The sequence below is a fragment of the Crocodylus porosus genome, unplaced genomic scaffold, assembly GCF_001723895.1.
Source record: "Crocodylus porosus isolate Cpor-Errol unplaced genomic scaffold, CroPor_comp1, whole genome shotgun sequence".
NCBI lineage: Eukaryota > Metazoa > Chordata > Crocodylia > Crocodylidae > Crocodylus > Crocodylus porosus.
In genome coordinates this window covers 2179706-2203107 of record NW_017728905.1, presented here as the reverse complement: position 1 = coordinate 2203107, position 23402 = coordinate 2179706, and the positions used below count along the sequence as shown (strand labels likewise).

Sequence of the window (23402 nt, the reverse complement as noted above, 5' to 3'; positions counted from 1 at the left end):
CTCTCTTCATGACAGTGAAGGGGCCTGGGGTCTCTGCAGCTCAGAGAAACCTCAGGAGATATTCAGCTGCTTCACCCCGTCTGCATGCCCCAATCTGAATCCTCAAGCTGGACTCAGGGAAGATGCCCCTGGCAGTAGAGTAGCTCTACAAAGACTGTTAGAGGAGAAAACAGCAGTGGGGACTTAATGCCCAGCCTGGCAAGCAGGCTTGGAGGGGGTTGCAGTTGGGTTACAGTCATGATCTGACCCCATCTAAGAGAGACCAGGAGTATGTGAGAAGGGCAGAGGGATGGGGAGCCTGTCCCTCCCATACCCCTCTAATACTGAAAGGGGCATAGGGTTTGGTCCTGGGAGAATTAAAGCCATTTCAGTAGCACCTCTCACTCAGAAGGCCTCTTTCTGCACAGAGGTCATTTGCTCTGTCCTTGCATTGTGCGTCTTATCCAGAGCTGTCAAAGGCAGCCGAGCGCCATTATCCTCAGTCAGCAGATGAGGAGAGCGAGGCCTAGAATGAGTAGCCTGAGGTCAGACATGCCACCAACAGCAGTTAGGTTGGGATCCTGGGCTAGGATCCCCAGCACCCTACTCACGACTGCAAAGGGTGGGACACAGCAGCTTCTGAAGGCAGTGGGTTGAGTTGGGGGAGAGCAGAAGCCAATCCTATATCTGCTAAAAGTGCTGGGGGAAGCCTAGACCAGAAGACCGTAGTCTAAAATTCACCAAAACACCAGGGTTAATGCCCAGCGCTTGCTGGCAGGTGCTTGTGGTCAGCACTTGGGCTTAGCATCTCCTCCTTCAGGGCACTGCTGAAGCAGGAGAAGATTCCCAGGCGCCATGTGGGCCTGTGGCCCCTGCTCTTCATCCTTCCTGTAGCCCGATAAAATCATCCCCAGTGTTGATTCCTTTATCAGGGAGATCACCTGGTTGGAGCGGTAACCAAAAGTGGAGTGCGGTTACCACATGCTCATTCATTATGCACACGACAGAGAGATGGACAGGTCCCGCAGGACAGCAGAAAGCAAAGGCCTCTTGCCCGCTGCCCTTTGGAAGGGACACAGTGACACGAGCCAGGTGACTCCGCACCCCCAGCGGAGCAAGGTCAGGCTACCTGCGCTGGCCGCTGCTGTTCTCCACGGGATGAGTGCTCCTCTCACAAGGGGCATCTTGCAAGCTGTACACCTTGCTGGGGTCGCTTGACCCCAGTGCTCTTTCCTGCCATGGCAGGGGGCCGGACTAGATGATCTGCTCAGGTCCCTCCCGACCCGACCAACTACGAAACTATGAAGCCGGGTGGTGAATTTACAGCTGCTCTGCACCGGCTGCCTCCCCGAGAGGACGCTCGGTGAGCTCCACACGAGAGTGCTTGAGCAGTGCAATTGCCTTGCACTTGTTTGTGCGCAGTGTCCACACCGGTAATTAGTGCCAAGCTGCCAGTGCCCTGCCGATGCACCCGCTCGCTTACTGCATGCTAGCAGCCTCCTCTAGACAAGCCCTAGTGGTGGTATAAAGCAGGAGGAAATCCACTAAAAGCAGGGAGTCGCCATGTACCTGTTGGAAAGGACTGAGGCACGCTAGGTGCTGACTCTGAGGGTGGTCAAGCACTGGAACAGGATGCTTAGAGGACCTGTGAAGTCTCCATCCTGGGAAGTTTTCAACAGAAGATTGGACAGACATTTGGCTGGAATTCAAGCCTGCCTTGAGCAGGGGGCTGGCTAGGTAACCTTGTGAGGTCCTACCAAGTCTTGCTTTCCTAGGATCCTATTTGTCTCCCCCCAGCCTATGATGCTGATGAAGCCCCCTCCAGCCCAGCCCAGCCCAGGCTTCTGCCCTTTGGTATTGGACCTATGAGCAGTGAGTGCAAATGGGTTGCAATAATTACTGCAAGCACGAACATGGAGATCAGGGATTTGAGGCTGAATGAGCCAGGGATCAAAGTGTTTTTTGCCAGGCCACGAGCAGATGCCCTCAAGGGACAAGGCTTCCGTCACTGAGGTTACTAGCGGCAGGACCATCCTGAGGAGCAGTGTGATGACGGCTGCACAAGCTCTGCTAACAGCACAGCAGAGAGCACAAACAGGGAGTGAGAAACCACATGGCATCCTCAGCCTGTCCCTAATTTCTGATCCTTGCAGGTTCTTGCATTGGCCCCTGCCCCATGCAGCCAAAGCCAGGAGATATTTTGGGTGGCAATTGGGAAAATGCCACCCAGCCGTGGGAAGCTGATACAGCTCAGAGCGCAAACTTTGCCAAGTTCATTTATCAGCTCTTAGAGCATTTCTATCTATCTGTCCATCTATCTATCTCAGCCTTTTCTCTCTAAATTTATGCCTGCCCGTCCATCATTTCTATCAAAAACCATCTGTCCATCTGCCCGTCTATGTACACTTCGAGCTAGTTGGAAAATTGTCATGAAAACAGTTGTGTACTGGAAAAAGCTGCTTCGCAAAAGATCGGCTCATATCTGTTTCGATTAAAGTGCCCTGGAGAAAAAAATGTAAATGAAATATTTTTCAAACATGATTTGGGGGGGGGGAAATTTTGAAAATACTCATTTCCTTTGCCAAATAGGAATGGAAGCAAATTTCTTAACATTGCCATGTCCCATTAAAGGGCCAGCTTGAGTATCGACTAGATGTACACTGAACCCTGTCTCTTCCCACACAAACCCATCCGTCTGTGATATATACACCAGGGAAGGAGTGTGCACCTTGGTGTGTGCAAGGGGCTGTCTAGCTATTCCAGTTGTATTTATGGAGAACAGCACAGCCAAAAAACCCCTCAGCCCCTTCTTACTAACCCTTAGCACGCTCCCCTCTGTCCCTGCATTTCTTATGCAGCCTCTCTGCCTCTATCAGACCCCAGGCCATGCTTGCCCCTAACCCTGACACCACCACAAAGTGGAGCCACCTCACATTGCCCCCCTCTTGTTGGAGTACAACCAGTCCCACTCCACATCAGCTGGCAGCTCACACCTCTGCCCAGTCCTTCGAAGACCCTGGCCTGAGCCGCTTTCCTTTCCCTGGAGAAAGGTTTCAATTCACAACCAAAAGCAGGGGCAGTGGGTTGGGTGGAGATTATGGGGTTAGAGAGAAAGAAGGGTTGTATGATACTGAGGCTTCCCAGGCACCACCTGGCTAACTCGCCCTTTGGAGGATGATCCAAGGGGCTCTCTTCCCACCTGGCTGGCCACATGGAAGGACGCTCGCTTGGACACCAAGCCTGACAGCTAACCCATCCCCTGTCGGCTCCAGCTGCATGAACAATGATAATACCTTCCTTCTCAGTTTGAGTCGTTAACAGAAAGGGAAACGTAGCAAAATTAAGACACATAAAAAAGTCTTTAAAAGATAATCTCCTGCGGCTCCCAAATTGCAATGAGCAAAGCGTTTATTGCAAGAGAATCACTCGGCTTTTATAATAGGCTCAGACATGGAAAATACCCACTGAGACTGCATTCTTCCACACAGATTGTCTTCACAAGGATGGCTGTGTGTAGCACTGCCTCTAAAGGCATTCCCTTTATCAGCCTAGACAAAATAGGATGACACGAGTGAGCGAGCTGGGCCACTGGGCCTTCCGGCAGAAGGATGCTGCATGGGGAATGGGACGCGGGGGTGGGGGGGAAGGTGTACACATGCATGCACACGCATTTGCTGTATGTATCTGCCAACACAAGGGAAGCCATGGGTTCAGATCCTGCATCGGCAGTGTAGCTTTGCTTTGGCCCCCGACTTGCTCCCTGACCACTCCCCTGCGCCCCTTAACTTTTTTGGTGCCCCTGCTCCCCATCTATATAGGCAGATAACTCTTGCCAGCCTCCTAAGGAACCACTTAAAGATCCTCAGGGAGAGACAGAAGAGTGTGGCTTAAATTATGGCAGTGCCTGGAGCTCATCTCCAGTGCCTGGTATGGCAAAGCTGTGTTTAGGATTTGGGTGCCACCGTTAGAAGTAGTGTCCTGAGCCAGGAGCAGTAACGCCTGGTGTCCGACTCACAGCACTTGACAGCGTCTAGTGACATGGAGTGTCCCTAGCACAGTTTTTGAACCCGAAAGCTTGCTTAAAAATGGTTTTCCAGCTAGTTGAGTTGGTCTAATAAAAGATATCAGATTCACCCAAAGAACCTTGTCTGCCTGTGTCCCTAGACCAACACGGCTACAGCCTGCACCCCTGTAGCACAGGCCTGACACTTGCAGGCTCCACATTAGCTATTATTCCCAGACACGCCGCGGGCAGACATGGCTGGCACTGCTGCCCTTTCGCTCACAGCTTTGCAAAGCCCTGTGGGGGACTGCCTGTGAATGGAGCTATAGAAAACCCAACTCTTTGTTTCTTGTCTGGGACCTGAGCGCTGGCCTGGGGCTGCAGGACGGGGTTGCTAACAGGCACCTTTTATTCCTCCTAATAAACATTTCGACAGCGCCGACACGCAGGGGACTCTCCTCAGAGGCTCAGCAGCCTGGGGAACGACTCATTTATAGGTCCAGCGAAAGCCAGCACACTTTCTGCCAGAGCTGCTTTCCCCCTCAAGGACAGAGGCAGCCACAAACATTTGTTTTCATCGGCCCGCTGCTCAGTCATTCATTTCTGGCCCTTCGGGGCTCGAAGCCACAACAGATGCTCACGTGCGGCTCTTGCCGGGCTCGGGAGCGCCGTGCGCCGTCGTTCAAAGGCAAGGCCGGGCTGGAGTCTCTCTCCTACGTTCATATGCACACATTCGCTCCCAGGTTTCAAAGGAGCCCATTGTTCGCTGGGGTTGCTTCCGCTGGAACAGGCCAGGGTTTGAAACCATTAGCATGCATCTGCCTGTCTGGCCGTCCTCTTATTCTCTTGCCCTCATCGTCCCCGGCCTCTTCTGCCTTCCTGTCTCGTTTAGCAGCACGAGCTCGTCCATAGCTATGGGCCCACTTCGTAGACCATAGCTCTGGGGCTGGACTCCCGCCAGACCCACACCCGGAGGGGTTCGGAGCAGGAGTTGGGGCTGGTCCCCATTCAGGGACCAGAAACAGCCACTGGGCTTCGTGGTGCTGGGAGTCGGTGTCCTGGGCAGCCGCGGAGCCTCCCTCGCCCCAGCACCCCGGCAGCATTTCCATCACCATCATTTCTGATGGGAACAGGGAGAAGCATTAAGCCAGTTATTCTGGGAATAATACTGTCATTGAGCAACGAGGACAGGACGCCTTCCTGCTACGAGGGAGCAGCCTTGCAAGCCAGGGCATGGGGGGCTGGGGGAGGAAACTGCTTCTCGGTCCACCCCCGTGTCCATGGAGGGTGGCTGTGGCACTGGGGGACACACAGCTCTTCCCCTAGTCACCCAACTTGCCGCCCTCCCCACCCATCCCTAGGCTTGAAATGCCTTCCCAGGGCTCTTCCGTCTACCTCCTGCCCCGGCTCTGTGCGGCACCACCATGCTGCGAGCAGCACCAGCCAGGCAGGACGGGGAGCGAGCCATTGGCTGGGCTTGGTTTAATGGGGATAATTAGCCACATGTTTGCTGAGCACTATGGAAACAGAAAGGGCCAGAGAGGACTCTCGCCGGTGGCCCAGAAGAGAGGAGCAGAGACGAGCGAGCGAGAGGTGCAGGAAAGGAAGGGGCCCGAGAAGCAGAAACAGAAGAGGACAAGACGTGCAGCCGGAGGGGCTGGGACCAGGGCATGGAGCAGGCACATGGAGCGGGAAAGGAAGAGACGCAGGAAAATGGGACAGAAGTGGCCAAGAGCCCTGGGCAGGGACGAGCAGGACAAGGCACGGGGAAATGGAGCTAGTGAAAAGCCCACACCTGACCTGCCACTCTGTGGGAGCATTAGCCAACATCGCGGGATACCCCAGAGCATTCCCTCCCTGAAGCGTGTAGAGAAGTAAGAGGAGAGTGGCTCCTGCCTGGTTACGCTGGGAAAGTCAGTCTCCTCCTCAGCCGGATGCAAGCAGCTGCGCTGGCACCCTGCAGCCAGCTCCCCTTGCAAACAGAGCAGCCTGAAATCCCCTCCGTGGCAGTGCCGCTGCAGAGTTGGTGTGGTAGCAAGAGGCTGCGTGACCGGCAGCACGTTAGGTGCCCAAGGCATGACATTTTGGGAACCTCGCAGCTGCATCAGAGCTGCCAGGCAGGATCAGACCAAAGGCCCATCGCATCCCTTGCCCTGCTGTGACAGCGGCCAATGCCTGGTGCCTCCCAGGGAAGATTACTCTATGGACCACAGAGCTCTCATAGGGGACGTGGGGGAAGGTCTTGCTGATCCCACTGGGGATCCCGTTCAGTGGGAAGGCCTTGTTGTTTGACTTCAGCTGCAAAGTCTTTTGTGGGTCGGATGCAGGTGCAAAACTTGCCCCCTGTAGGCCTGATCCCTGCTCTTCCCCGTGCAAAGGGAGCATCGTCCTTTTCCTGGGGATGCTGGGCAGTGGAGACATAAGCTGGAGCCAGAGTCTCTGACAGCAGGACGCTGCCCTCCACGTCTCTTCAGGGCAGCAGGTGCTTTGCGCGGGGCAGCTCTGCACAGCGGTGCAGGAGATTGTCATTCACTCAGCGAAGACCTCAGTCGAGACGCACCCATGCTAGACATAAGTCAGGAGTCAGATCAAGAGCCAGTCCACACCTGACTTCAGGAGCCTGGAAGCAGGGGCCTGTCTCAGACCCGCTGCTGCAAAATGCATCCCTCCCTCCCCCAGCACCTGCTTCTTCAGTTCAGATCCAGCATCTCAGTGGGGCTGAGCGTCTCACAGAGGAGCAGCCAGGAGTCTCATGGGCCGACGAACTGGAGGGGGCTTGGCCCTTTCTGGCTGTGCTGGGGTGGAAATGCAAAGCCCGGAGGGGCGGCGGCAGCAGTGAGTCCTGGAACGGACAGGAGGGAGAGGGGGATGCCGCCGGCCCCAGACAAGGGGCTTGGTTTGGGCCCAGCCTCGCGTTCGCGGGTGGGGCGTGTTTTAGCAGAAAGGTTATGGCAGCTCACTGGGCAGAGGGGGGGGTCGGGCCACCCCAGTCGGTTCAGCTGTGAATGAGTCTCCAGTCATGTGGGGTGGGCCGTGGTGGGCAGCTGGGCATGACGCTGCCACGTCACTCCTGTGTGCCACTACCTGTGGCTGACGCAGGCTGGCAGCCCTGAGCGTGCTTGGCCGAGATGGGCAGCGCGACGTCGGGGCAAGGGCTCGAGGCTCCTCTGAGCATGGGGGAGAAGCTCAGGCGATTGATTAAAAGAGGTGCCAAGGCTCAGCGGGGGTTGGGTGCCACTTGGGGGCTGAGTGTGGAGCTCGGGGCAGCTTGTGCCACGGTCAGGACAGAGCGAGGTGACAGCAACAGCGTGTCCACAAAGCACCACCCACCCTCTGCTCAGGAGGTGTCCATCAGCGGTAGGAGCTGCTCCCCTGGGTCTCCCTCCCCACATGCCAGCATGTGGCATCTTTGCTAATCCCCCCACTTGCACAGCTCCCCCCTCCTGGATGTTGATTTAATCTGGTGGCACGAGTGAGCACGGGGCCCTGACAGCAGCCGCTGCAGCCTGCTGGGTATTAGCTGGAACAAAGTAGGGCAGGACCGCAATCCGTGCGGGTGGGATGGGACCGGCATACGTAATGATGGGGGGGGGGCTCTGCACTGGCTCCGTTCCCCAGCTGCCGGCGCGCTGCGTTTGTGGCCAGGATTTCGGGAAATGTGGGAAGATTAAACCGCGCAGACAGATGCATTTTATCTTTCCCTTTTGGAAAAGAAGGGAAGGGGAGGGAATGCACTCGCTGAGGCTAACGTGCTGGTAGCCAATGAGGCAGCTGCCTGCCGCGCTGCTAAAGCCTGGGATAGGGAGCGATCAGGCAGGTATTAGGCAGAGGAAGGCTCCCGCTTCAAAATGCCTTGGTGGGTGAGCGGCACCTTCTAGCCTCCCCCGGCCCCGCGCCCCAGCAGCTCAGGGGCAGCGTGACCTCGCGGCTTGGGGCCTGGGTGCAGGCACTGATGGGCAGCAGGAGTGGGATGCCGGTGTCACCTGGGAGCCTCTGGCGCTCCAGGAGATAAGGTGAGGAGCAGAGAGGAGGGGGGCAGGCTTCTGGGGGTCTGCCAGCGTCTCGCTGAGTGGTGAAGGGAGCATCAGCCACAAAGGGCCCATGCCAGTGCCTCTCATCCTTTAAATACCCCTTTCTGCGTGGTGCTGTGCTCCCTCCAGGAGCCCTGTCCCAGAGCAGCAAGATGCCTCCGCCCCTGGACTCAGCAAGGGCCCTGGGGCTCCCGTTGGGGTGGCCTTGTGGGGGCTCGTGTAGCTCCATCAGTTTGCGAAGCATTTCTGTGATGTGGCTATCTGATACCGGAGACCAGGCTCAGGACCGTCTGGTCCCGTGAGGGTCAGCACCTGACCTGGGGCCGCCCCGTGAGTTCGAGCGAAGTTTGGCTGCATTGTCGGTTCAGGAGCAGGATTGTCCCCTGATTTGGACTGGACCCAAAACCTTGTTCACAAAGAGAGGAGGGTTCGTGCTCCGAGGCTGGATTGCTCTCCCCGGCTCTGGGCATGTCAGGAGCTTGCTGCCACCACCACGTCCAGGCCCTGCTGGGCTTTGGGAGCAGGGAGGCAGGAGAGCGAGTCAGGGGAAGGCCAGGCTGGGGCTGGGCTGCGTGCTTCGTGCTTGGATGAGCAATTGGGAGCCTGTTGGATGCTCACTTGAGGCCAAGGATCGGCAATTGCCTACTTCTGCTCTAGCGAGGACTCAGGGCATTGGTTGGGGCTGAGGCAGTAGGGGTGCTGTCTGCACCAGCATCACCATTCCTGGTAAACAGGCAGCAAAGGGAGTTGCTGTGAGATTCAGAGCCAGCGTCTCCCCCGTGCCCCGTGCCAGACATGCACAGAGGGCCTCGCTCTCGCAGCTTGAGCTCAGTTCAGGAGCTCCCTTCGGCTGAGCGTCTCTTTGGGGGCAGAATTGCTCTTCCAGTCCACCCACCCACTTCACCCAGGCTGCTGGGGAGGCAGCACTGAGCCGGTACCCAGGACCCTGCATCGCAGGTATCCCCAGGAAAGCCAGTGCACCCTGCCCCACGGCCTCTTGTTACCAGCCCGGTGCAACAGCCCTTAACTTGAGAGCAATTCCCAGCACGTTCCTGGGTGCCCTGTGACGTGCCACTGGGACCCCAGGTCTGTAGCCAGGGCTCGGTGCTGGCATCTCACCTCCAAAGAGGACACAGCCTGTGCTGAGAGTTGGGCTGAACGGGAACCTACCTCTGAGCCCCGTGGGCATGTGGCGGCAGATGCCAGCCTTGCTGGTGGGGCCCAGCTCTCCCCAGCCTGCGCATGAGAGCAGAGGCAGCGCGCACATCAGGCCTGCGGAGAAGTTTGCCCAGCCAGTGTCGCCGAGGGAGCACAGGGAGGGAGGGCAGGCCAGGGAGCGAGTTTGGAAGGAGAAATGGAATTTTCCACCATTTTAGGTTTTTAATTAAGGGAGATGCATTCTCCGCTAACAGGGACTTAATGACGCCCCCCGGGGACTCCGAGTCCCCGTCCCAGGGTGGCAGCATCCCAGCAGCGCTCGGTCTCCTGCCCCATTTAGCCCCTGAGTAACATGAGCCGTGGAACGTTTTGTCCCAGACGGGGGAAAACGGTTCCTCTCTCCATTGCAGATCTAACCTAAAAGGGCCCCGGGGGAGTGTTTTAGGGACTGGGTGGCTCAAGGGATTGAGGAAGAGCCTTTCGCCTCCGTGTCGGGCAGCTGGGTGGAATCCTGCCCGGAGCAGAAATAGCTACAAATGCTTGTTGTATTGTGCGAGACGAATTGGTGGGTCTTTGGTCTGTACCGACGCCAACACAGTTGCCCCCCTCCTCCCTCCTTACTGGTGGCCATCACAGATAAGTCAAAAACTAAATGGTTAAGAGAGGGAGACCTGCCGTCCCACCCCTGAGTGGTTGTTCCAGGGCAATATATGCACCCCCCACCACCCCTTTGCATGGTCCTCTCCCTTCAGGAGGCCTTCGTGCCTTGGCGAGCCCCAGACGCGTGCGTGAGTGATGCCAAAGGGCCCGATTCTCCCTTCTCGGCCTTTGCAAGGCAGAAGCAGCTCCACCAAAACCAGGTGCCCGGCTGCGTCGATGGAGAGCTTGGCGCCGTCCACCCACAAGCAGGAGGAAGGCCAGCCAAACCACAGCGAAGCTAAGGAGAGGAAAGGCCCAGCTGGCCTCTACTCCTGCCAAGACTTTTGAAAGACTTTAATGTTTGAATTTCAATGTTTCCAGAAATCTCTGCTACTGGAGGGACACAGACAGCAACTGGCTCCTTCCTGGAGAGGGTGGCAGGATCGTGGCACAATCATTTTGCTGCACACAATGGGCACTTCTGCCTGACTTCTGCCTAGCTACCTCTCTTCACTTAGATTAAATGCAAAGCCTCCTCGGAGCCAGAAGTACAGGGGCCTGACACACAGCAGCTGTGCTTCTACCCAATGCAGCACGGTACCATGCGCGAGGGTGCACATGTGCACATGCACACACAGGGCATTGTCACACGGGACACTTAGCACGTGTTAAAACTGTGCCCTATCAAAGTTAGGACATGCTCTGAGCCATCGCACAGCAATTTTTACTACCGTCTCTAACATGCACAGCTCTGATTGCAAGTCCCAGCCCCGGCACCACACCAGCGTCTTGAACCAGCTCTAGTGCAGCACCAAGGCTGGAACTGGCAATCAGCCCTGGGACCCTCGGGGGCTGCAGACACCCGGCCTTCGACTTGGTCCCGGAGGAACCTGACCCAGGATCTTTCCTCCTGGCACGCGCGGCTTTCCCACCTGGACCCTTGTTACAGCAGAGGGGGGCCCCTGGCTGATGTCACGGCCGGGGGAGGACTGCATATTGCTCATATTAGCTCCACAGAGCAGTCCAGCAATGAACACGGGTTACTTAATGTGATCTGGAGATACTCCTCATGCAACAGCTTGTCACATTGCTACGACAGAGGCACTTAGCTCGTTTCACTGCTTGAATGTGCGGTCACTCGCGTTGTCGCTGCATTTAACACATTAAAGTGTAACGTTCAGCGTGACCCACACACGCCGTCGCCACATCCCTTCCAAGAGCCAGACCCGCTGGGCCCATTGACAGGAGAGTTGCAATAACTTTGCTAAGTCTCAGCTCCTTGGAGAGCGTTGTCCTCGGTACCAAAGCCACCCTCGTTCAGGGCTGGGTTGACAGTTTTACTGGAGGAACCAGAGCTTAAATGAGCCTCCCTGCTCGCCCCTCAAGGGCGAGTGTAAGTGGCTTACACTAGGTCCGGGTGTAATGCAGGGTGTAAGCAGTGTGGGGCAGCTGGCAGTGCCACTCTCTGTGCTGAGCCCAGCCTGGGCACAGACAGAGAGCTCTCCAGGGCGAAGCAATATTCAGGGCTGGATTAATCATGTGCTTGGATACCCACCATATGGGGGTCAGGAGTTCACCGATTGCAGGACTAAAAGCTCAGAGCACTTCACAGACACTGTGTACACCTGTCACTGAAATGCAGCCACATCTGGGGTGCAACATCTCCCCTTTTGACCTCCCCAGCAACAGTACAGAAGTTCCAGGCAGGAAATGGAGAGGGACTACGGTGCCCAAATCTGCTTTACATTATGCATCGTGCAGGGTGACTCTGGGGCCAGGGTGCAATTACCTGGGCTGCAATTTGGCCAGGACACTGAAGCTTTTAGCTGTAGGGGGTCACCGAGGAGAGGTGCCTCGAGCACCCGTATGCCACTGCAGGGCATCCCATTAGACCCAGAAGGATGCGCAGTGCCTCCCTACCTGCTCCCTCCCTCTTCCTGTCTCCCCATAGATTACAAATTGGGTTTCAGGGTGGGGGGGCACAGGCTGAGTCACAAGACACCTCATCTCCTAGGGGCACAGTCTCCAGGGAGCCCTCATCGCAGCACCAGTACTCTGCCCCTGATACAGTGGCACAGAATCGGCCCCACGGGGCCGAGAAGCAGCCATTCCCACAGGTCCCTGCCAGCACTGAGAGTCTCCATTGGAGGCGAGAAGCAGTCACACACGCACGCACACGGCTCCCAGTAATGAAGCAATCTGGGAACAAACGCGAATGGCAAACAGCTCTTTTTTTCTCCCTTCATTACCCTTTTAACCAAGCACAAAGAGGCTGTAAATTCCATCTTTTCAGAAGCTTTTCGGAGGCAGATGCAGCGCGCCGAGAGGGGGGCAAGCGCACATAACCGAGAACAAAGCAGCCACAACAACGCCGACCCGGGGGTAATGGACTCGCAAATATTCTTAAGCTCTGAATGCAGCTCCGAAATCGAGGACGGGGGCGTGCGAGCACGGGCGGGGGCTGGGAGCGGGCGTCCGGGGGTCCTGCAGGGGTGGGGAGCGTATAAGTTAGCGCTGTGCTTAGGCGTGCGTGTGTGGATGGTGAGGGAGGGAGTACATGAGTGAGGACCTGTGCGTTTGTGAGAGTGCCTGTGACTGCGGTGTGGAAATATTTGGGGAGGATGTGATGGAGTGAAGCAGGGGGGTGGGAGGGGGTGCAAGCAAACACCTGTACACACCGAGTTGATACTTCAGATGTGGGGAAGGAAGCGGAGCTGTATGTGTGTGCATGTGTATGTGTGTGCACAGAGGTAGGTAGGGAAGGTGACTGAGCAAGGGTGTGCGAGGGAGGAGTGTTAATGTGTGTGCATGTAACAGCAAACCTCCCGGTGTGTGCGAGCAAGAGATTGAGAGGTAGTGAGTGTGTATGTAAGAGAGGGACAACTGAGTGTACGTGTTGTACCCGGAGAGCATTGGGTGTATCCGTGACAGTGCGTGTGTCCGGGTGGGCTGTGTGTCCTACCTGTGGCAGTGGGCAGGTGGAGGAGATGGCCCCTGCCAGGGCCTGCTTGTGGCCAGTGAGCTAAGCCGCTTTCCCCTTCCCTTAGAGTACAGCCACAGGATGGCATGGCCGTGGCTTTGCAATGGTTGGGGTCAATGCAGCGGTCTCTTTGGCCAGGGCCTGAAGCTGTTGGCCTGTCAGCTCCTAGAAGGTTTAATGCCTGGCTTTGTTCAGCGGTCTTCTGAGACACCTGGAAATCCCAGCACAGCTCGAAGGCAGTGTGCTTTAGGGGCTAGAGGGGTATCCAGGGCAAGCTCATGGTCTTGGCAGTGTGTCAGCGGATCCGCACACCAGAGTAGGTGCCTGAGTGTGCAGACACCTTGACGGCCTGGGTTTGTCCTGGCATGCGTTGGCCTCCGCGTCACGCTCAGCAGTAGGGCTGGTCGTGACACAATAACACGTAGGGGGGACAAGCCCAGTGACGGGGTCAGGGCATGGGGGGGCGGGTGTGGGGGGGAAGAGACAGTGAAGTTGTAGACACGGAGGGCCAGAGAGGAACCCACGGCAAGAGCTTTCCAAAGGGTGTCCAAGGAGTCAAGATAAACCAACCTAAAGCTAGCTCTGAAATGCACACCAGTCCCAAGACCGGAGCAAGTGCAGTTGGCCCTCCACTGTCCACGTGGGAGCTGGACAGCCCTGAAAGCAGAGAACAGGTCCTTTATCCTCCAAACAAGCACGCTTAGGGCAGCAGGAGGACATGTGTGCCTTGTTCCCTCCCGAGAAGGAGAAGGACATTCAGATATGTCCCCATGACCCATTCAACCCTTGGTCTCTCTGTTGCTATCTGGCCTCTGAGAACTAGACCGAGGACCCTCAGACTCATCTCACCAAAGGCACAACACCCACAGAGCTGGCTGATAGGATTTCCTTTTAGTTTTATGAACAATTAGGAGATTTTGAAGTCGTTTCCTTTCCGTGTTGTCTGTGCGGGAACTAGAAAGCCTAGAGCTGAAAGACGCCATGCCTCATCACCACTTCCCAGCTTGTCTCTAACGAATGACTATTGTCCCCTGAAAACTGCTCCAATAACAAGCAAGCTGCTGTAAAGAGCTCATAGGTTGTAGAGGACTACCTAGCGTTTATGCGCCTGTGTGTGTCATGAGCCCCGTTGTGCTAACAGGAGATTCTCCTTTAGCCCCTGCAGGGCAGAAGGCTCTGAAGTCCTTTCCCCATTGCCATCGCAAAGTGCCCCCATGAAGTCCCATGTGCCCAGGGATTTGTTACGAGGCTGAGCAGATAGAGATGTACAATAGACAGTCTGCTGAGAAACTAATCTGGCAGAGAGAGAGAACAGCGGAGGGAAAGATGCTCAGCTAAATATTGCAGATAGACAGCAGATAGGGACAGAGATGCTGGTGCCTGATAGGGACTGATAGGCACCCAAAGAGAGGCATGACCAAGAAAGAGCAAGGCAGATAAATACTGCATGGATGAGAAGGCCACGGATGGAGATCGCTTTGCTGGAGGCAGCAGATAAGGAGGTATATGGCAGCGGGGGGTTGTTGGGGGAACATCCCCTTCCACTGCCCACCACTGGCAGAAGTGGGGTTTGAAGGGGCCATGGATGAGACAAACGGATGCTACTTTCCCAAGCCTGTGCAGGCTGCTGCTCTGTTCATGGACCTCTGCGCTGCACAGAGAGGCCCGGAGTCCCAGGCAGGGCTCATCTCTCTAGGGGAGCTGCCTTTCGGGGAGCCCACCTGAGCTCAGGACCTGTCTGGCCATATCTGGGGGGGTCCCTGCAGAGTCAGTCATCTGCAGAGGGTGCTGAACAGCCAGCGTGTGGCCCCTAGTCCAACTTGAGCACGGGCCAGGTGAATAGGAGGGTAAAGAGCAAATGGGAGGAAGGGCAGGGTCCCACTCAGCATCCCAGTGGCAACAATACACTAACCTTGCCAGTCTCCGTGAGAGGGAAGTGATGGCTGGAGATGGCTGTGGCCACAGAGACCTCCCCACTGCCTCTGTGCTGCACAGCCTGGACGCCGCAGGCTTCCCGGGGGCAGGAGGGAAGACCTCAGATCCTTCTGCTCCAGTAACTGAGACCCTGCCATGCGAGCCAGAGGAGACCGTCTGGTGACGCACCAGGGGGTTGGCTCTGCCCCAAGCCAGAGGTGTGATTGCAGCTCAGGCAGGCGTCCTGAGATGCTCGTGAGCTTGCTTCAACCCTGGGTGCTGGGAGCACTGGTGGTGTGGTGGCAGGCAGGCTCCAGTGCAGGCTGGACAAGCCCTTCTGGACCCAGGTGGGTGTCGAAGGCCCTGCCGCAGCGTGAGCATGTCTGCACACGGTAAAAGCAATCAGGACTCATGGCAGAGGTGATATCTTTCATTAGACCAACTAGATTTTTGCAAAAAACTAGTTGGTCTAATCAAAGATACCACCTCTACCACGAGTCCTGATTGCTTTTGCCTCTAGACCAATACGGCTACAACCTGGATACTCTGCACAAGTGGAGGTCAGTGCGGACAGAGCGCAACGCACGCTGGAGCTGCTCCGGTTCACGTCAGCAGAGAGCAGGAGTTACGCTCCCCCCAGATGAATATAGCAGCGGCCCCTATGCTGTGGTCTGTGGACCGTGGGTGCTCCTCGGAGCCATGAAAATGGTCTTTAGCACCAGAGCTGATCCAGAGGGCACCATTAAGAGTTTGATGTTGAGAGCAGATTGTGGGCCACTGGCCCACACCATTTGGGAGTGACAGGATTAGTTTGAGCAGGTGGAGTGAGGCACAAAGAGCGGAAAGGACTTACCTAGCCAGTGCCAAGGCTGGGAATGGAGCCCAGGAGTCCTGACCCATCACCTCTCTCACAGTGCCATGCGCTAATCCCTAGACTGCACTCATGGGAGGGGGAGTTACATGAAAAAGAGACCCTGTGTATGAAGAAGCTGAGCAGGAAAAATATAGTCACTTCCCCCCCGGGCAGTTTGGCATTGGAGACGTAAACCCTTCTGACTCACCATGGCACAGCGACTGGAGCTGCAGAAAACAGCATGCTTTGGAGAGCTGGAGATCCCTGTTTCTAAGTCTTGAGCTACGTACAGATGAGAAACCAGCTTTGCCAGGAAGCAGAGGTTCCCAAACCAGCCCCACTCCTCTCCCTCCTGGTCCAAACCCCCTGAACTCTGGGAAGTTTGGCTGGGCTCCGCGGCAGGACAGCAGGGCGTTCTCCTGCTCCGGGCCGAGGGTATCACACAGTGCCTCTGCACTGGAGGTTTTGTCCCAAGATGCTGTTTGTCCTGGGGGTTTGGGGGCTGTGATGTGTAGGAGGGACTGGAGTGCGCGCGCTGATGGACCGGGCGGACAAGGCATCCGTTACGTGGCTGCCTGCACTGCGGGGGACTGACCGTTGTGAGCCCCGTGTGCCTAGGTGGTGGGAGGACCAGGCGCGGAGTAGCTGTGCGGGCAGGGAAGCAGCAGAGCGTGGAAGTCACTCCTTTTTCTCTTCAGTCTCCTCGCAGACAGGCATTGTCCTCTGGAAACTTTGCCCGCAGCGCACACCTCAGCCAGCTCTGGCATGTTGGGTAAAGTCAGTCCGGAGCTAGTTCCTTGACCTGCGTTCATGTTAAATCATTCACCGGTCCCATCAGCGCCTCTGAAGGGTAACAAGAAAGAACAGATGTTTCTGCCATTTCCCATCCTTGTTACGGCCTCCACGTGGTCAGCGAATTCCTTGGGTGGCATTTTCGGCTCTTGTTACCGGCCGGTGATTCTGCTATCTACGGATTTGTCTCCTGCCATTTTCTCTTCTTGTTAAAATCCTTGTCACAGCAGAGAGGGGAACAGATGTGATGGGCTGGAGACCTGGGGGTGTCTGCAGGGCTCCCCAGGGCAGGGGGAGGACCAGGGAAGATGCAGGGAGGAGAGAAAAATTTCTCCCCCCAAAGGCAGTTCAAGGATGAGGAGAGAAACTCCACGAGGGAAGGAACTAGGAGCCTGGGATCAGGAGCAAGATCAGAACTGGAGCCCCGGGATTTAGCCCAGCCCTGCCGAAACCCAAGCGCCTGCACCTGCACCAGGCCCTCAAGCCAGCTCCCCCTAAACGCCAGCCCATATCCCAGCCCCAGAAACTGCCCCCTGCCGCTAGGTGCGCTCAGCCCCGGCAGGAGGAGCGCTGTCTGCCGTGTCCTCAGCACCGCTCGCGCTGGGGCGCAGAGACACTGCTCCCCTCGGCAGAGGACAGGCGCCGTCCAAGCTCGCCGACGGCTCCGGTTGTCTTCAGTAGCAGCCCCGCGCTTGACCCTTTGCCCAGCCGGTCCAGGTGTGGAGGAACAGATGAGAGCGCGAATCCTGCGGCAGCAGTGGGTGTGAAAGGGCCAAGAGACAGGAGAGGAAGGGGGCCAACACCAGCTCTGTCGCTCACTGGTGTCGTCGGCTCCATGTGCGCCAACGCTGGGGCCAGAGCGGGTGGCCCCTAGTCCAACTTGCGCATGGGCCAGACGAATAGGAGGGTAAAGAGCAAATGGGAGGAAGGGCAGGGTCCCCCGCACCGAGCCCCAGAGCAGTTGAGCACTGGGGTAGACAGACCCCTGCTCGCCCTGCCTGCAGGGAGGCAACAGTCCTGGCAGATAATATTCCTCTTGGAGAGATTATTGCAGCCATAATCTCCTCGCGTCCTAACTGTCATTGCCAGCAGGATCCGGGGTGGGAGCACACGCCTGCTGGCACGGATTGGCAGTCACTGACCCGAGATCATTTGTGGCTGGGTTGGGGAGTTGCCCTCAAGGAAGCGTGTCCTTCAGAGCCAGAGGCAGCTGAGCCTCTTGTATTAGCTTATTGCCTTCCAGTGCATTAGTTCAGCCTGGTCTCATGATCACTTCACAGCCCCACGTGCCCTTGCTGAGTGGTCTAGGCCTGGCTCTCTCGGACACCTCCCCAGCAGTCATCGCCCACTGGCTGCTGTGCAAGGTGGCAGGCAGGCACTGCTTCTTCTGCAAGCCTGCTGCTAAATTTTCTTGCCCCGTTGGGGAGATACCACAGTGTTAAACACCTCCTTAGAGACACCAGGCAGCTCCAGGCAGGAGGCAGTAAGGTTTAACTGGAGCCTAAAGCCCTCTCTTCTTACTTCTCTCCCTCCCTGGGGGTTTGCCTGGGCTCTGGGGTGCCGGAAGTGCCACCTAGCAGGGTGTAACGCTCCTGCTGTCCAAACCTGCCTCTTGCCACTTCCCGGTAATTTCAGCGACAAGGAGCTGGAGAGCCCTCCAGGGTGGACATGCGATCCTGGATGTTTAGATCAACCCCACCCCTCCCCAGATCATTCAAATCCCACCACTCCCTACCCCAAAGCCTGCCTGCCAGGCAGAGGGAGCCCCGCCAAGTGCAAGTCCCATCGCACCACCCCCGCCAGGGCCAGCATCCCCCAGGGGCGGTCTATGTGGGTGCAACACCAGTTAGCCCCTTTCCCTCTGGAAACAGCTCCTACCTGTTGGGAGAAAAGTCTCCAACAGAGCACCCATCCCGACTCCCACCCAGAAAGCTCAGATCCAAGCACAGCACACATTGGGCCCCTGGCCTGGCTCTTTGCACTTGCATGGTTGGCACCATGCACGGCGTCATCTTCCAGGGCAGGCAGGGGCCTGGTGTTTTATACCTTCCCTGACTTAGAGGCAGGTTCTTGGCTTGTGCTTTGGTGCTGCCTCTTCTCCCTGGTTCCCAGTGCTGAAAGGGACCTGTTCTGCCCCAAAGGAGCTGAGCCTTTGCACGTGGCATCCCTCATTCTCCTGGAGCAAGAAGCATTTCTCGGCTGTGTCTACAGAAGGGGTCGGTCTCTGGCCTGACACACTTGCATCCCCAAAGATGTTATGGACACGCATGTGCCAGAGGGCATGTTTGAACATGAACCATGTGCATACTCACACATGGGCATGTTCATACCTGTGCACGGATGGGCAAGCACACACACGTGCCTGCGGGCCTCCAGGGAGTGTGGCCAGCAGCATCTGCAAGGCAGTGGAGGAGCCTTTTGCCAGCTCGTGGCTCAGCGAGTCAGGCTCCCTGAGTGCATATTAGGCCCAATTTCCTCAGCTCCAGTGGGTTTCTGACCCCAGGCAGGATGGTGCACTCAGCTCGTGCTACCGCCACCGCAGCTGCCTGCTTCCGCCTCCTGTTTGTCTGCAGCAGGGGGGCAGCTCCTGGGGCCTTTCTCTCTCCACCTAGCTTCCTTTCCTCTCCCGCCCACGCCACTCGACAGCTCCAGAAGACCAGCGTGGCCTGCATCCCCATAAGTTCGCTGAAGGCCTATAGAGATGTCTTACAGCATACGACCAAGTGAAGGCGCCTTGAGCTCAGGCCATGAGCAGCCAGGAGGCACTGTGGCTTGGTGACCCCGGCAGGCATCAGCTCCCCTTACTGTCCCCAGTGCCTGCTGCCCCACATTGCCCCACTGGTAGTGATGGAGACCCACCTGTTGCACCACTGGCCAAGCAGGGCCCTTTTCTGATTGCCCCCCTCTGCAGGCGAACCTGCAAGCACGCACATACCCAGTGTTTCTTCGCCCCTTCTTTGACTGTCCTGATCCCAGGCAATGAAGAGAAGCAAAGAGGTTTAACTATAAAGCTTCTGAATAACCAGATGGGGTTGGATGGAGCTTCTCCAAGGGCATTGGACTGATCTCCCCAGAGACTCACCTTCCTTCTGCATCTAGGTGAGGGAAAGCAATGTTTATGCGACTCCCCAGTACTTTAGAGTAGCTACCTCCCAGGTGGTTGGGGAGTCAGGCCCCTAAAGCTCATGCCCACCATGGCCCCTCTGCTGCGCTGGCCAGTGGCAGTGACAGAGATGGTTTTAATAAGGGGGAAGATCATCAAGGCACCAGAGTGTTTCAGAAGCCAAAGTCCAGGGTTTTTTTAAAGGGATTTGGAAGCCTAGAGTTGCGGATAAGTAATGGCACCGGCTTCATATTTTCAAAAGCTCCCGAGCTGAACATGGCCCATCCTCAGCTGTTGTTGTCACCAGCACTGCTGAGTGGGTAGGAGGATTGTAGAGGAGCGCCAGGCCACTTCAAGCTCCCTCCTCTGCTGTCTGCTGTTGCTTGTCAGGCATTTCAGAGCTCATGTCCCTGATTTGTCCATCACCAGCTGAGACCAACTGTGATACAGGGGCATGGAGGAGGTGAGCTTGGATGTCAGGCCAGTTGGGCACTGCATGCTCTCAGCTGTGACACCGTGCAATCCTGGCAAATGAATACCTTCCTTCACTGCACCTCATTTTTCCCCTCCTGCAGGATGGGTATGTAGAGAACCCCATCCCCCAGGAGGGGTGGAGCAGGTGTGAGGTTTAATGGTTCATATCCATAAAGTTCTCAAAGTGCTTAGATGTAAGGTTGCAAGGCAGATTTTGCCATTACAAGTGAATGCTGCTGAAGGCAGTGAGTATTCTGGGCTGGAGGGTGTCTCATATCAATGCCACCACCAGGGGCGTGGAAACCTGCCAGGTTTGCTTCTTCACCGACCTTCATTACCCAAGAGTAACAGCACCTGTGAGAACGAGGGGATGCCTACCACCCTGCAGCAGAATCCGTGCCGAGTGCCACTGCCATTGGAGGACACCCTACAGGTGCAGCAGGTCATGATGTGGGGGGTCATGATGTGATGCCTGGCTGAGGGATTGATAGTTACCTGTCAGACACCTACAGTCTGACAAATCAGGAGGACCCAAGACACCTTGATTACATTTTACTGTAGCAAAGTCACATCCTGAAGGCTCCCTGATACCAGCTCACATTTCTCTAGTGTCTCCAATCTGCAGATCCCACAGGCCACTTGCAAGTAATCAGCGTCTACCCAGAGCAGTTACAGACTCTTCATCACTGGAGGGTTTAAGAGCAGATTAGGCAAACACTTGGAGGTTAGATGAACATCTTGCCGGGGTCGTTTGACCCCAGTACTCTTTCCTGCCATGGCAGGGGGTCAGACTAGATTATCTGCTCAGGTCCCTTCCGACCCTAGAAACTATGAAACTAGACAGTTTAGACAGGGCTGATCCTGCCTCAAGCAGAGGGCTGGACCGGGGTGGCCTCCTGAGGGCCCTGCCAGCCCAATTCTTCTGAGTCTGTGATGACCTGCATCCCCCACAGTGGTGGCTAGCAGAGTGGGCAGAAGTCAGCACAGCTGCTGACCCCCAGCCAGGTATATACTGCTGTTCAAGAACATCAACCGCAGGAGCTACCCACCACCCAAGCAGCAATGGGGCAGGCAACAGCCATGCAGCTCCAGCGGATACAAACATTGTGGTGCCATGAGCTAGCAAGGAGCAGCAATAGCCAGTTGCAGAAGGAGGGTCTGGTAATAGGAAATGACTGGAAGAGATAGGAGGAATAAGCAAGGCAGGCAGGCTCATAAGATGGATCCTGGCAGAATACTGTGACGGGAGCCATCAGGCATCCCCAGAGAAGGTAGTGGACAAGGTTTGAATTAAGGTTATCTCTGATCCGGGGAACTGGGAGGCTTTTGCACAGCCCCTCAGGCCCTGGACAGCTGGGCACTCCTGAAGGTATTTGCTATGGGCGGAGAACTGACTTGAGCCCTGTTTTGGCTGCCTTGCTTTGGTTTCCATTTATCTATTTATTCTGACATCCACAGCCTTGGGCTCCCAGCAGTGCTGAAACAAATAATACTTAGATGGTCAAGCATTGAATCACAAGCTCCTGAGAGAAAGGACTGTCTTTACTTCTATGTTTGTACAGCACCTAACAATGGGATCATTTTTTGGGACGGGGGCTGCTAAATGTTACCACAATCCTATTACTGCTACTAAAAATAAGAACAGTGATTTCTCCATCGGTGTGAAATAACACTCGTTGGCACCAAATTCCTTGTGCAACTTCATTCACGAGCATCTCACCACCAGACAAACTCATTTTTCTCAGTAGTTTGATGATGTTACACATCAGTTCCCTACAGCCGAATCACTGGTGCCCCACCAGTGCCCCCTGTACCTCCCCAGGTGCTCAAGGTCATAACAAAGATGGAACATTGCAGGCTGCCCAGAAAAGGTCAGAGAGCAAAGCGGCATGGGCCGGAAGAAAGGGAAGAGAAGCATGTGTGGCACTGGGGGTTCCCAGAGAAAAGCTGCGGTGATGGAAGGATACTAATCCCTCCAGAACAAGGAAAGTGTTTCATCAGCTGGAGGACACACCTGGTCAAGGCCTGTGTGTTTTCAGCCACAGTGAGGAGAGTGTTAGTAATCCTGATCTACAAAGGAAGCATTGTGCAAGCTGCAGCAGACTTTTTAGGATCTCTCTGATCTGCCCTGTACAAACAGCCTGTGCCCTGGATGGAGACAGCACAAATGCAGCGACAGGCATCCTGCACAATATTACACCGGCCCCAGAAAAACCCCATGGGACTGGGCCATGGCAAAAAGGGGTCACATAGGGCCATGAGGGGATGAGAGAATATAGTGGCTGGGGCTACATGAGATGTCCCTGTGATACAGGCAGGCATACCCACCTTGGTCTCAATCTGCCCAACCCAGATTAGGAGCAATGCTGATGTAATGATGTAGGCTAGCAACCAGAGTACCAGCCTGCTGGAGATCCATGCGGCAGTCACCCCTTCCTTTTGCAGTACAGCCACAGCCCTAGTACACCAGTCCCACACATGTTCTCTCCCTGTGCATGCATCTGTCACAACACACTTAAGCCTGGTCTGCACAAATCAACTGCACCAGGCTCACCAAAGGCCAGTCTGCACTACAGTCATGCCAAGCAGAGGTGCTGTAACTAAACTGGCTGAACATCCCGCCTGTAGATACAGCACCTTGATGTTCAAATGGATGTCCCAGGAACAGGGACTTGAAAGCTAATGTACCCTGAGAAAGATCATGCATAGCTAGTGTTTTGCTAAGGCAGGGATGGGCACTATTTGGCCCAGGGGCCAGATTTGGCCCACCAGGCCTTTCTATCCAGCCCCTCAAAAATTTAGAAAATGAATATTTAGTTACTCCTGGCTGCCTGTCAAAGATGACAGGAGCCAGGGGCAGTAGGACCCAGGAGAAGCCAGCAGCAGGACCCAGCAGCAAGGCCTGCCCAGCCCCACCCTCCCCCCAAACCAGAAGCTCCTGCCTAGCAGAGGCTTCTGGCCTGGGACCGTGGGGCTGTTCCTGCTTTCCTGCACCGGAGAGAAAAATGCAGCCCTCGATGGCTGGCCAAAACTCAGTAAGCGGCCCTCCGCCCAAAATAATTGCCCGTCCTTGTTAAGGGCTCAACTCTGCCTTCAGTGTGAAACTAGCTTAGTTCTATTAAATCACTAGAGTTATTCTAACTTGCACTCCAGCATCCCTGAGTGTAAGAGGCCTCTGAAGTGCTAGCATGGTCTGAAACCTAGGTTTGAGTCAGGCAGTCTGGAGCTCTGATTTAGCCTTTGCTGTGGGACAGCTCTCCCCTGGTTGTGCCTCAGTATCTCTATCTTTAAAGTGGTGCTGGTATCTCATATGAGGATTGTAAAACTTAGCTTGTACACGGCTCTGGAGTTGGAGAGGGCTACGAATTCTTATTTCCTATGTACCCCTCACTAGGCTAATAATGAAGCATGAGATAGCCTGCAGCAAAGTTGTTGGGCTGAGCAGAGCAGTGTGAAAACGTGATGGCGGGACCAGC

The 23402-nt window shown here is 55.9% G+C and overlaps 1 protein-coding gene across 2 annotated transcripts in view; it reads left to right on the top strand.

Moving 5' to 3' along the window:
* LINGO3 (leucine rich repeat and Ig domain containing 3) overlaps positions 1–23402 on the top strand; it is an 89109-nt gene that overhangs the window by 47388 nt on the left and 18319 nt on the right. The window lies entirely within an intron of this gene.